We start from the raw sequence: 13,620 nt of genomic DNA, 5'->3' as shown, positions 1-13,620 counted from the left end.
ACCGGGGAGAGTTGTCACACGAATCAGTTTTCACACTCGCTACTTAAAGAAATCGAAGCACAGCAGCTGAGCCCTTTTCCAGCTGTTTGTTAGCGGCACGAGCAACCACTAACTGAAGAAACTTTCATGGTTAAGTAAAGTATGCACACAGCACAAGACTTGTTTCAGTGCACACTAAAGTGGTAAATAATGCACGTGTTAGTAGTAGATGGAGAGGTCCTATAACGATATCTTTTTTGTAATCCTCCTCTCCCACTTCTTTCTAATCCAGTTCTAAGCCAAAATCCAGTTCTAATCCAACACAATCCAGTTCTAATACAACACGAGCCAATTCTAAGCCATCTGGTTGGCCGCCCGCCAACTTCACGTTGATTGGCCCATGCTAAGCCTACTGCTCGTTGATTGTTTAACGATAGCTCCACCCCTTTATGCTAATTACTTGGCTCCGCCCACTTTACGCTGATTGGTGCATGCTGATTGCTGAGCTCCGCCCCTTTATGCCAATTAACCGGCTCCGCCGACTGGTCCATTCTAAGCCTACTGATCACTCTCCACATTTTCCAGAATTCTAAGCCCTCTGATTGGCCATCCCCCTACCGATTGGCCCGTTCAAAGCCCACTGATTGGCCAACTAACATAGCCTTCACCAGCGCCCACCAGATGGTACGCTCGGCAATGGCTCCACTGTGGCTCTATCTCAGATGCCCAAACTTACCTCGTTAGAGTGCCACCAGATGGTGCACTCTTCACTAGCTCTGCAAACTTCCCGCTGATTGGTCCATTCTAAGCCTACAGATCCGGACTTCTAAGCTGTACCACACTAAGCTTACCGATTGGCCTTCACACTGATTGGTCCATTCTAAGCCTACCGATAGCTGGCCCTGATTGGTTCACGCCAAGCCTAGTGAACAGTGATTGGCTAGCCTGCATTTGTCACTCCTAAGCCGGTCCGGCACCAAGCAGTGGCTTCAGACAAGACACAACAATTGTTGATTTAAACCTTTATTTGGTACAACAGTGTCCAGCCGCATCATAGAGTATGGGCTGGTCAACTGCATCAGAGAGATCATTGGTCATCTAACTGCAAGTGGTCACTCACCCAACTGCTTATTGGTTCCTGCTTCTATGCAGTCGCACATCTATAGAGCTCCGTCATAGGCTGCAACTGCGATTGGTTCGTCTAACCGCAAGTGGTCACTCACCCAACTGCTATTGGTCCATTGAGCTACAAGCCACTCATTGGTTACTCACCGCTAGATGAGATAAGTTTAGCCAGGGTTATTAGAACTTTCTACCCAATTGGTTCACATTTCTAGACGGTCACTTTCATGATAGGCTCCAAATGCTATTGGCTCATGCTAACTGCATGCCACTCACTTCCCACCCTGCTGCTCATTGGTTCACAATGCTACTGCACATGCTCTGACAGCGCCGAAGAAGGTTCCCTACACATTTAATAGGAATTATGCTATTGGTCCAGCTGCGTCATAGGGCACGGTTTGGTTTAGCTGCATCAAGAAGAGAATTGGAACTTTCTACACAATTGGTTCACATTTCTGGAAGGTCAGTTCCGTCATCTCTAGAGCTCCCTCATAGACTGGTAGACTCCAACAGCTATTAGCCCATGGTAACTCCATGCCACACACTTCCAAGTTCTCACCTTGCTGCTCATTGGTTTACAATGGACCTTTTTCACAATGCTTCTGCACATGCACTGATGTCGCCGAAGAAGGTTCACACAGAAGGTTTGTCACAAAAAGGCGTACACTAAATCATAGTCAAAGATTTTTTTAGTATGGCCGTGGATGTGTGTGCGAACTTTATGAGCTCTTTTTCACTCCTGATTCGCGCTTGAAGAGCCCTGTTTTCCAATAATCTCGTCGCTAAAATCAATAAAGAAGATGAAGAAATTGTTTGTGACATAAAAACAAGGTGTCCTTTATTTACGACACTATAGTAAGCATGCCTTCTAACGTGGATACAACCCGTTCCTTTCCATCGGCGACGTCGTGTGGTTCTTTTTCCAGCATAGTCACGTCTGAGGGGGTCCGGCTGATTGTCTCCACTTCCACATATCGCTCTAACAGTTCCAACTTGTATCTCACAAACTGTCTTATTTGATAAGTGCTCCGCGTAAGAATAGCCCTTAAAATATCACTAAAATCACTTTCTTCTCCGTGTCCATTTACCTCTTTTACCATTTACTTCTCCGTGTCCATGGGCAGTGTAGGGGACGTATATTGTTTTTTTATATTTCTGTCGGTTTGTTTCGTATGCCCAACCCAGCAAACCAGAGATGTCCCTTGAACATCCATGTGATATCCTGACTCGGAGGTTTGAACGTCGCAGGGAGCATGCCACAAATCCCATAGATATCATCTGTACGTCCAGGGGACGAAATAATCTTCCCCTGTTGCTCATTCCACGAACATCCCACAAACGTACAGTAGACGTTCGTGGGATATTGAGAGCTTTGAGATCGAGAGGTAGAATGGATGTTTATTGGGAGCTTGAAGTTGCTGTTATCATCTTCAAAGCATATTTTGAAACATTTTGCGAGAGTAGTGGGGGGGGGGGGGTGCTGGTGTCTGCACCATTAACGGACCCGTAACTATAGAGAGTGGCCACCACATAACTATTTCGTTCCCTGTTTCCCCTCTGTGCCAGTTTCTGTTATTCCCATAACGGACACAGAGCGTAGCGGTTTAAATAGAGCAAACAGAGAAATGGAACAGCTCACAGTCCAAAAAGCTTCGAAAGGTACTAGCATTCCCTTTCCAAGAGAAAACAAATACCGTATTGCTTGTCTTGCAAACTTCTGCGGATTCAAGGGTGCTGCTCGCCTCCGAAACAAAACGGAGGGTGAGCTGTCTAAGTATAATCCGATTATACACAAAAATAGCAGTGAAGTGAGGAGTTGCGTGGTGTATTAACTCTGCAACAAGGTTACGCCTGTTACTGCTCTTGGTCTGAGACACTCATCGAAAGTTAAAATTTGAGAGTGCAACAGAATTCCGCATCTCTGCGTCTTTCGCAATAAATGCCCAGTGTAACATAGACGTTTTGGAAGACGCAAAATCTTGCAATCTTGCACAGGACCGCCCATTGTTTTTGAGAAACGCCATTCAGCCCCTATTTGCGAAAATACTCCAAAAGCCGGGAGATGACATAACGAAAGAAAGAGAGGACTCCGACTTAACGTAACAAACAAACAAACTTTAAGCAGACGTTTCGCCTGTCATACGACGGGCATCGTCAGTGCAAGACTGCTATTTGACACATATTTTTTTTGTTCGAGATGCGACCACCTCAGAATATCCAAATCTTGATGTACCCAGGATATTCTCTTTGGGACGTACAGAGGATATACAGAATTGGATATCCCCAACAACTAAAATATTTTGATGAGACAGACTGCATGTCCATGTGACGTCCATGGAACGTAGCTACAGTTGCAACATCTGCGACATAATTTGGATCGCATCATGAATATCCATAGGACGTACACAGGGTACTTCGACGTCTTGGACGTCTGCGACACATTTTGGAGGTCTCCAAGATATTCGTGGTTTACTGGGAACTTAATGTTGACATTATTTACACGCTTCTATACTTCTCCAGAAACACTTCAAACTCGTGCATTCGTGGCATTGCTTTATTATGCAAAACGACGCACTGTGTAGAAATCGGCTGTTTCCTCCAGTTGCTCATTCTCTGTAGCTCCAAGTCTTGTGTCAACAGGGACCCTATCCTCGTCAAAAGTAATCGACCTCGATTACTTTACGTCACAAGCTGTAGGGCGGGGCTGCCACGGAATACTCCGCCCTTAAATCCCGCCCGTTTCAATTGAAATTTATACTTAGTTTTCCTTCGCAGCCTCTCGGCCCTAATCTCGGACCGTGACCCTACGTCATTTTGACGTAACAATGACGTAAAAGATTAGTTTGAAAGCTGAAAAGTAACCTAGCGAAAGAGGGTCGATTACTTTGAGCGGCGATGGGTTTCGTGATGGGTCCGCATGTGCATTTCCGTTTATTGTGTTGTATAAAGTCTGTATGTGCTCGTCACAACAAAAAATTCATGTCTTTCTTCGTTTTTGTTTAATAATGAGAAAAAAAGCACCGCTAACACCGTTTCTCTGCGCCGATCGCGGCATCGTATGCGTGAAAGCGGCGGGCTTTTCGAAGCGTCGTCCGAGCAGTGCGTCGTACAATCAATGTTATTGCAACGTAGCGGTGTGCACACGAAAAACTCATCGATCAAAGTTCGCTGTTTCTTGAGTAAAACTATCAATGCTCATTTGCGGTATCATTACCACCCCACAGCTCACGAGCAAAAGAAGCATATTGAAATGCGAATTATCATTTCGCATATCGAGCACACGAACACACAGAAAAATATAAAGAAAAGCTCATAAATAAAGCTCAAGATCTAAAGCACGACCCGATTTCTCATAAACGTGTTTACGGCCGGCACCACACTGTCCGTTCGACCCTTTGCGATGATCCTTCGCGCTTTTATCGTTTTGTTGCCTGCCATCAGCGCCATCTCACGGGCACATACCGCATTATAAATGCAAAATATAATCATGGTGTCACACAAACATTGCTGTCTTGCACACTTGTACGTCAAGAAAAATGACAAACAGCAAAAAAGTAAATTACGAGAGTGCTTTTCCACGCATTTTCCACGAAATTCAGTTTTACGCCGGTAGAGTTTTCTGTTTCCGACACCGAAGAACCGAAGCAACAAGGCAGGGCAGGCAGATCACAGGTGTGGTCTTCGGATTCTCAGGAGGAAACACCGATAAGGCAGGTCGCTTTCCAAGATAACACGTGGGGCGATTGGTTGATAGAAGGTGTCAACCACTTTTAATATTCACGCCTTTTTCGATTATGCACCAACTGCCAGAAGAAATTTCAAGTAATCGAGGTAGATTACTTTGACCAGGATAGGGCCCCAGGTGTGGGCCGTCGAAACAACATGCGAACCACTGGAAGCTTCTTCAAACACATTTGATAAAGTGTGACGAACCTTTTGTTGCAGCTTTTGGTAAAAACGTAGACCTACGATGAGTCATTTTCAACCGGCGTTTACTTGAAAGTAGCGCGTCCACCTCTCTGCGTACCACATTCGCGTCGACGCAGTGTACTACGTAATTCGCACAACAATGTCCAAATTTTACGTTCCAGTAGCTGACGTTCCCTTCGTGTCGTGCCTTGTAGTTACGACCAGAATTTCTGTTACTATGAGGTCCTCAAACACACGCAGACGCAGCACAACAGCAAGGTAAACCCGCCACAACACAACATTAATGTAGGGAAGGAGAACAGGAGCCGACGCTAACGCCATCTAGGTGTTCAGACTCAAATTACACCGTCAGAGATTTCTACCAGCGACGTTCTCTCAAATTAAGCGTCCATCACTGAAACCAACACTTTGTTTTGAATTGTAAATGACACATTTGAGCTTCAGTTATTACTACACCTGTACCGGCTGCACTTTTCTACTTTTTGTGCCAGACACGCATAATAGATCCTGTCTGGACGTTCCCTCGCGCGCCATACCGCGCACTGGGCAGCGCTTAGTGATTTGGGCGGACCCGGCGCTTAAAAGAACGTTCGCCGGATGTATGCTTGGGACTGTGGAGATTTGGATCTATCATGTACATCCGACGGACGTTCGGTGTTGTTGGGGTCCACGCTTCCTTGAGGCTTAATTTCGCATTTCTGCACAACTGATCGGCGAGTCGAGCGTCACGCAGACCCACGATGAAGCGATCACGAATGAGCCGTTCTTCGACTTCGAATGATGCATAATTATATCTTTTACACAACTTACAGAGTTCGGCGTAGTAACTGTCAACAGTCTCTCCCAGCTGTTGCACTCTTCTATGAAACTGCGCAGATTCGTAGACCTCGTTGACGGGATGCACGAAGTGTGCCGTCTCTACCACTTTACTGTAGTTGGTGGCGTCATCGTTGCGAAATGTAGAAAGAAGCGAACGAGCTTCCGGTCCCATGCAGTAAAGAAGAGACCGAGCCTGAATGTCTCCTGGGGCGTTGCGTAGACCCGAAGCAAATGCGTAGTCTTCAAATAGGCTTAGCCACGTAATCCACGAACCGGCGTTTTCAAAGTCGAAGTGGTCTGGCGGTCGTAGTGAAAGCCCGACCCAGTGTGACGGGTTGCTGCTTGCCGCCGTCATCGCCGCAGCTTGATTTAGTGGTTCCTCTCGTGGTTTGTTATCCTTACTCATGTCCTGTAGTGCAGACCGGGCCCAGAGTTTCGACCGTGACGGTTAATGAACGGCCGCGAAAACTGCAAACGGGTGACACCTTCTAAAAGCTGAGCCGTAGTTGCGTGCGTAGAAGAAAGTTGAGCCCCAGGAATATCAACACACCGAGCAGGAGACGACTAGGTAGCCGGCGAGCCATCCCAGTAAACCAGAAATATCCCAGGTATGTCCCACAAAGGTCTCACACGTCGCATATGTCCGCCACGTCTATGCGACATTACCTGTACGTCCACAATGTGACTTTCAAAAATATCTTACTTTCTATCTCCCTGAGACATCTCATAGATGTAAAAAGAAAGGAGCAAGCGCGCGTTATTTTGCCGAGACATCTAGGGTACGTGACCTCTAGTGGCATGACGTAAGCAAGAGGGAAATTTTTTTGGTGTACTACCTTATTTACCAAGTAATCACATTATACACAGTAGCTTGAGTTAAAAACACGATATTTCTCAGGACGGGGTGTCAGGAACGTTCACAGGTATACGCTGATATCATTTGCAGACTCACAAGCTAACTGCAAAGACGTTGTCACTGTTACAAACGTCATACGCCACGCTACACTTGATAAACATACTCCAACAATTTGTATTTCAGTATATGCTCGTTCTGGTATCTCTTGAAATCCGCGTACGCTGTGGAGGGGCCAAAAAGGGAGCCTGCGTCTTATATGGTGAAAGGCGAAAGCACATTTATTAACGCGCGGCCTGCATTCGTCTTGGATTAGGGCCGTAAGGCCTCTAGGCTGCCATTTACCACACTACAATGCGCTTATGGCGCCAAAAACCAAGCCATAATGTAGCCTTGAAATAAAACATTGCTACATATCTTATGAGAATATGTGGCACCCCACTGCATAGTTTATAGCACGTTTCTGATTTATAGGAATATGTGCAGATTTGAGAACATCCTGTGAATATCCAAATATCCCGAAGTTGACGTCCGTGTAATGTGGAAAAAGTGGGACAAACCATAGTCGCCAGGACGTACATGCGCCGAAAATTCGTGTTTCAGATATTGCTTGCTGTATCGTGCTCGTGTCGCGTGACAAGTTTGTGTGTGGTGAATCCATGTGGTGTGAAACCTGCCATATTTGTAACTGTGATACTCTTAAAGTGAACACATTTATTCGGAGATGAACTTGTTTATAATGTGATGAACTTCATTCATTTTGAATCTGTGTGATCACCCTGAACTTATATATTTCTAATGGTGCTTCTTACTGTCTAATAGTGGTCTTGCGTACTGTTATGAAGCAACGCGTGCGAGGTGTGTCGCGTGAAATATACGCTCGATACGTTTGTGGTGCACACACAGAATGCCTCCGTGAGAGCTCTGAAGGCAATCTGAAATTGTGTTTCTTCCTACTCAGCTTGGGTTGAGTCTTCTTTTTAATACTGAGTACGTGCGGTGTTTCACTGCATAGCACCAGCCACTATGAGTTTACTCGATCACTTTGTTTAATAAGCGTTGGAGCGTCGAAGTATCAGTGAGAGAAACAATCTTGAGCTTCACCGCATAGATTCACTATACTTTGCCATTCTGCTTGATTTAATTAGTTTCTTATGTTGAAGTGCAACGGACACCGTCTAAAACAAAAAGATCCTAAGCTTCCCTGCAGGTGCAGCTCTACAAGGTTTCTTGATGATCTGCTCAGTCGACATTGAAATCGTTCTTCTCTAAAACGAGCTGCTCTGCACAGCATCAACTATCCATGTTTCTTGATCATGTGCGTCTTCATACTCAGCTTTTTACTACGAACGCGTAGAGAGCTAGTGGGTTTCACTGCTTTGCATCACGATGAGTTTTTTTGCGCTCTGCTGAATAAACATTGAATTTTTTTGTTCTTGTTGTTGAAGCACACTATCTGTGACAAAATCCGTTCTTCAGCTTTTAAGAATGAACGCACTTCACTCTATAGCATTATTTATGTTTTTTCCTTGCCATTCTGCTTGATAAACACTGAACTAAATTTTGATGTTGAAGTGCAAAGCACACTATGACAAAAACGAAAGCTTGTTCGCAGAGGTGGGCTTCTCCCTACGCATGCACACAACATGGTTAAGCCAACTTCACTCGTGTTATATGGAGAGATGGGTAGAGTGTGTTTTAAGATGTGTACATCGTACCCTGAAAATCTTTTTAATTTACCGTTAGCACCGCGAGGCAACTGTGGCTATGAGGGGCATGGATAGCATGAAGGAGGCTGACTTCAGACGGTGGCACTGAACATATTGATGTAGGCTGTTTTATACACGATGTTCAGCAGCAGATTAGGCTTCTAATGCTGGCTCTCTTGCTAGAAGGATGAACCAATAAGCAGTTGGATAGAAAGGAGTGACCAATGCAGTTAGAATGGACATCATCAACACTCGCATCGCGGCTGTCCAGCGAAACACGATCGCCAGCCTCAGCCTTCTTTGCAAAGAGGGCACAAGTATTGAGGCACCCTACAACCGGTGCCATCTACTGAATATGGAGGGAACCTTCTTCGGCGCCGTCAGAGCATGTGCAGAAGCATTGTGAAAAAGGTTCATTGTGAACCAATGAGCAGCAAGGTGAGAACTTGGAAGTGTATGGCACGGAGTTACCATGGGCTAATAGCAGTTGGAGTCTACCAGCCTATGAGGGAGCTCAAGAGACGACGGAAGTGACCGTCCAGAAATGTGAAACAGTTGGGTAGAAAGGTCCAATAATCCTGGCTAAACTGATCTCATTTAGAGGTGTGTGACCAATGAGTGGCTTGCAGCTCAATGGACCAATAGCAGTTGGGTGAGTGACACTTCCAGTTAGATGGACCAATCGTAGTTGTAGCCTATGACGAAGCTCTATAGATGTGCGACTGGCTAGAAGTAGGAACCAATAAGCAGTTGGGTGAGTGACCACTTACAGTTAGATGAACCAATAGCAGTTGGAGTCCACCGAGGGTCTGAGAGACTGGCCAGCAATGAGTGCAAGAGATAACCCCATAGAATTATGAACCAATGAGTGGATCGATACATGAGTGACCAATGATCTCTCTGATGCAGTTGACCAACCCATGCTCTATGATGCAGCTGGACACTGTTGTACCAAATAAAGGTTTAAATCAACAATTGTTGTGTCTTGTCTGAAGCCACTGCGTGGTGCCGGACCGGCTTAGGCGCGACAAATGCAGGCTAGCGAATCACTGTTCACTAGGCTTGGCGTGGAGCAATCAGGGCCAGCTATCGGTCGGCTTAGAATGGACCAATCAGGGCGAAGGGCCAATCTGTAGGCTTAGTGTGGTACGGCCTAGAAGTCCGGATCTGTAGGCTTAGAATTGACCAATCAGCATGAAGTTTGCAGAGCTAGTAAAGAGTTGCACCATCTGGTGGCACTCTAATGAGGTAAGTTTCAACATCTGAGATAGAGCCACTGTGGAGCCACTGCCGAACACACCATCTGGCGGGCGCTGGTGACGGCTATGTCAGTCGGCCAATCAGTGGGCTTAGAAGTCTGGAAAATATGGAGAGTGATCAGTAGGCTTAGAATGGGCCAATTGGCGGAGCCGGTTAATTAGCATAAAGGGGCAGAGCTCAGCGATTAGCATGCACCAATCAGCGTGATGTGGGGGAGCCAAGTAATTAGCATAAAGGGGTGGAGCTACAGTCAACCAATCAACGATCAGTAGGCTTAGCATGGGCCAATCAACATGAAGTGGGCGGAGCCAATCCAACTAATTAGCATAAAGGAGCGGAGCTACAGTCAACCAATCAATGATCACTAGGCTTAGCATGGGCCAATCAACGTGAAGTAGGCGGGCAGCCAATCAGATGGCTTAGAATTGGCTCATGTCGGATTAGAACTGGATTGTGTTGGATTCCCTATCGAAAATGTGTCTAAGAGACCTCTCAAAATTTCCTGAGAGGTCTGAGAGTACCGTTCAAAAAATCTTAAAAGGTTCGGTAGGACCCTTTAGCACTGCTGAAGGGTCTGAGAGATGCTTTCAAGAAATCTTGAAAGGTCTGGTAGGACCTTTCAGGCAGTACAGAGGGGTCTGAGAGGACCTTTTAGAGAAAATCTGGAAGACGTTGTAGAATCATTCATGTAGCCCTGAGGGGTTTGGGGGAACCTCTCAGACAGGTTTGCGACAGTGCGTCGTGCAACACCTCCCAGACCAAGTTGCTACATATTTTCCGCGCTGCGGGACATGCTACCTCGTCCGCTTTGGAAAATAGTTCGCAAGATTTCACATGTTTGTGCATTATTCCTCCAAGGAACATGCGCCGTGATAACGTTGTATTGCCGTTCCCCCTTGAAGCTATTGTTCTTGCAATTCGTACATTATTGCACTGCACGTAAGTGGAAGCGTTTCGGCCAGTCGCCAGCGGTTCAATCAGTCTGTTTTGAAACGAAGTGTGAGGACGTCGGCCTCGGATCTCAAGTAATTTGCGTTTTGTGTTCGGGATTTTAACTGTTTTTGAGGTATGTAGACGATGTGTCAAATATGCTTTTGTGAATGACAGACATTCCTGTTCACTTTACGCTTTTACCACTGTTCACAGACACGCATTATGAGCGCCGATAGGAAGATTACCAACCACGTTAGGTTACCGACAGCGCTTTGTGCCAAATGGTGTGTTATATATTTTGATGCCTACACACTGACTTACACTGACATTTTGAAATTGTATTTCTTACAGATGAATCTCATATGAAGCAACAGGTGGTGAGAACCCAAGGTGGTGAGAACCCAATCTCGCCAGTTGGCGTCTTACGCAAGCAAGGGAAACTAGACGGTGCATCGCGAGTCCCCAAGTATACGTAAATCAGACGAACTTGATCACCGAGAAGCAGAGTTCCTCAAGAATATTTTTCATCGCCGATGTACGGACATTGCGAATATGTGTCCCATGAGTTCACGCTTTGTGGAATACGACAGTATGTGTTGATGATGACTGTATGCTTTCGTAGACATGCAAGTGCTAAATCTAGTTTCTGTTGCTGCTATTTACCATTCCGTGTAGTTTCTTGCGAGCGATCCTTTAACAAATATTAGATATTCACAATTCTGCAAGACATTTAAAATAACTGTCAGATAATCTGATAGCAGTGCGCATGCCTTGAGTGTATCCGTACAATCGAAGGAACTCAATATATGTGGAGTTTAGTGACATGTACTTGTCTGTATCTATCCCCAGCAATTCGGGACAAAACGTAAAGCAGGCTTCACCTGATACTGCTCCCATAGAAGCCATACGCATTAGGAATAGAAAAGCGCGTGCAGCACGTTCCGTTCTTACCGCTTTGCATTCGTTCTCTAGTGGGACGTTGCCTGTGTCATAGCGAAACATATGGTGCAAGCTTCGTTAACGAATATTGCGGTCTTCGAGGTTCCATTTTGGTTCCAAATTTCTGACCTGTGAAGTAGGCTTCACGAGATGCACTGAAGCGCTGGTTGAAGTCCTTTACCTGGTGAGTTAGCGCAAATACACCATGTCCTTTGCAAAAAACGCGTGAGGAGTTGAATGTCTGTACGGCATCTCAAACACGCTACAAGACAGATAAGTTCGCATAATTTGTTGCAAACAAGCAAAAAAATCTGTTGCTGTCACGAGACTCTTGCTTCGATGCACGGCGCTTGTGAGGAGGTGGAGGCCAGTGGCGCGCAGGCAAGGAATATCGTGGTATGGGCGGTGGTAAACAAGCACAGAGGCCGATATTAGAGCACTAAGTTGATTCCTTTCGCCTGCTCAAGCAGGCATCATCTACCTACCGCCGCGGGATGCGCGTATAGGCTCCGTGTGCTACCCAGGTGGCGCTGCTAAAAATTGACTTCTGCGCCCTCTGCGGCGAAAGCAGGCAACTTTGCACTTAGTTGGCCAGACGGAATGCTCGCGACTGATAGCGGACAGAGGAAAACAACAGGTTTACTCGATGACGGAAATCTGTGTTCGCAGTGGGTTTCAGCCTCTTTGTGAGGCGGAATTGTTTTTTAGAGCAGCAAACCTTCATAAGGGTGGCTTACTCTATGAATCGAGGCATGTAACCGCCGTGGAAGAGGTGAAGAGCCCGGGAAGCGACAGCACTATTAGAGGAAAATGCCTCGCGCAGATCTCTAAAACAATCTACGACGTATCCCTTCAGGTAAGCGTGCTAGCTGGTGTTTCTTCGAAGAACAGCCGTCAATATTAACCATTCCAAGGCTGGAGACGGTCATAATGAATCACCTGTCGTCAGTTTATGCGTGCGTCCGGTAAGCGCGTAACCACCTTTACTTCGCAGGTGGATGAGACTCGTCGGACAATAGTTGGAGGTCATTGCAGCTGCAAAGGGGAAGTGGTTGCCAAATGCAAGCAGGCTGCCGCTGTGGTGACGTTTGTGAATCGCCACGAGTTCACATCGTCGACGGACGTGCCGCAATGGTGGGGCAGGCCGTCTGAAAATCCCGGTGCAGGAAGGAAGAGAAGACTTAGAGAGTTGTACCCTGGTAAGTAGCGTTGAAGTAGAGCGTATCAAGGTGAAACCTTCTATAAATATTGCTTGGTTACAGACAACGACGACGTTTATTTCCCCAAGACCGCGCCAGTGCCCCCAGTGGATGTGCTCCAGCATTTCCAGGGTATCAATAGTCTATGGATGGATATGCTAGAGCTGGAGTCAGTGACAGCTATTGAAAAAGAGTGTCGTGCAGCACTCTTTGACATTGTCGACACCGTAGAGGAGCAAGTTGACTTCGAAAGTCTTTCTAGGGTACAGAAAAGGGCAAATGAGGACAGACAAACATTCCACGCACTAGCCCCACACACAAAAGAAGAAATAGACTTTGAGGCAAGCTTGTGCGAAGAGGAGAAGGTTTTTTTTTATGAAATACGTAAACATTTCAGAGCCTGAAATCTTAAAACTGACCTACGAAACCCGAAACCAGTTTACAAATTCCAGGTATGCAAGCTGTGGTTGCTGCACAGAAGTTTGCATGCACAGGGGTGGATTCAGGATTTTACTGAGTGGGGGGGGGGGGGGGGGTCAAGCCTTGGCCAGCATGGTAGGCACAAGATCTCGGTCAACTAAACACTTTGTGAAGATAGAAATCCCTCTAGATCCACCCACCCCTGAGTCTGTATGTCATTGTGATGTAGCAAGCAGAATGCTGCCTATGTGCAGCATGAGGTTTTGGAACAAACAGAATTTGCACCATGTAAGTTGAGTGTTTTCTTGTTTTTTTTATTAAATACAATTTATACTTCTCCCAGCCAGGAAGGTCCGCCTCTCAAGCTCAGAAGCAAACAGAGTGTGGACCAGACAAAAAGCTCATGCTTCATTGGCGACGGCTCTCTTGAACTCGAAGGCTTTTAAGAGTCAAGCAA

Source organism: Ornithodoros turicata, chromosome 1 (genome assembly GCF_037126465.1).
Source record: "Ornithodoros turicata isolate Travis chromosome 1, ASM3712646v1, whole genome shotgun sequence".
NCBI lineage: Eukaryota > Metazoa > Arthropoda > Arachnida > Ixodida > Argasidae > Ornithodoros > Ornithodoros turicata.
The sequence above is the reverse complement of the archived record's forward strand: the minus strand, read 5'-3'. Positions refer to the sequence as shown.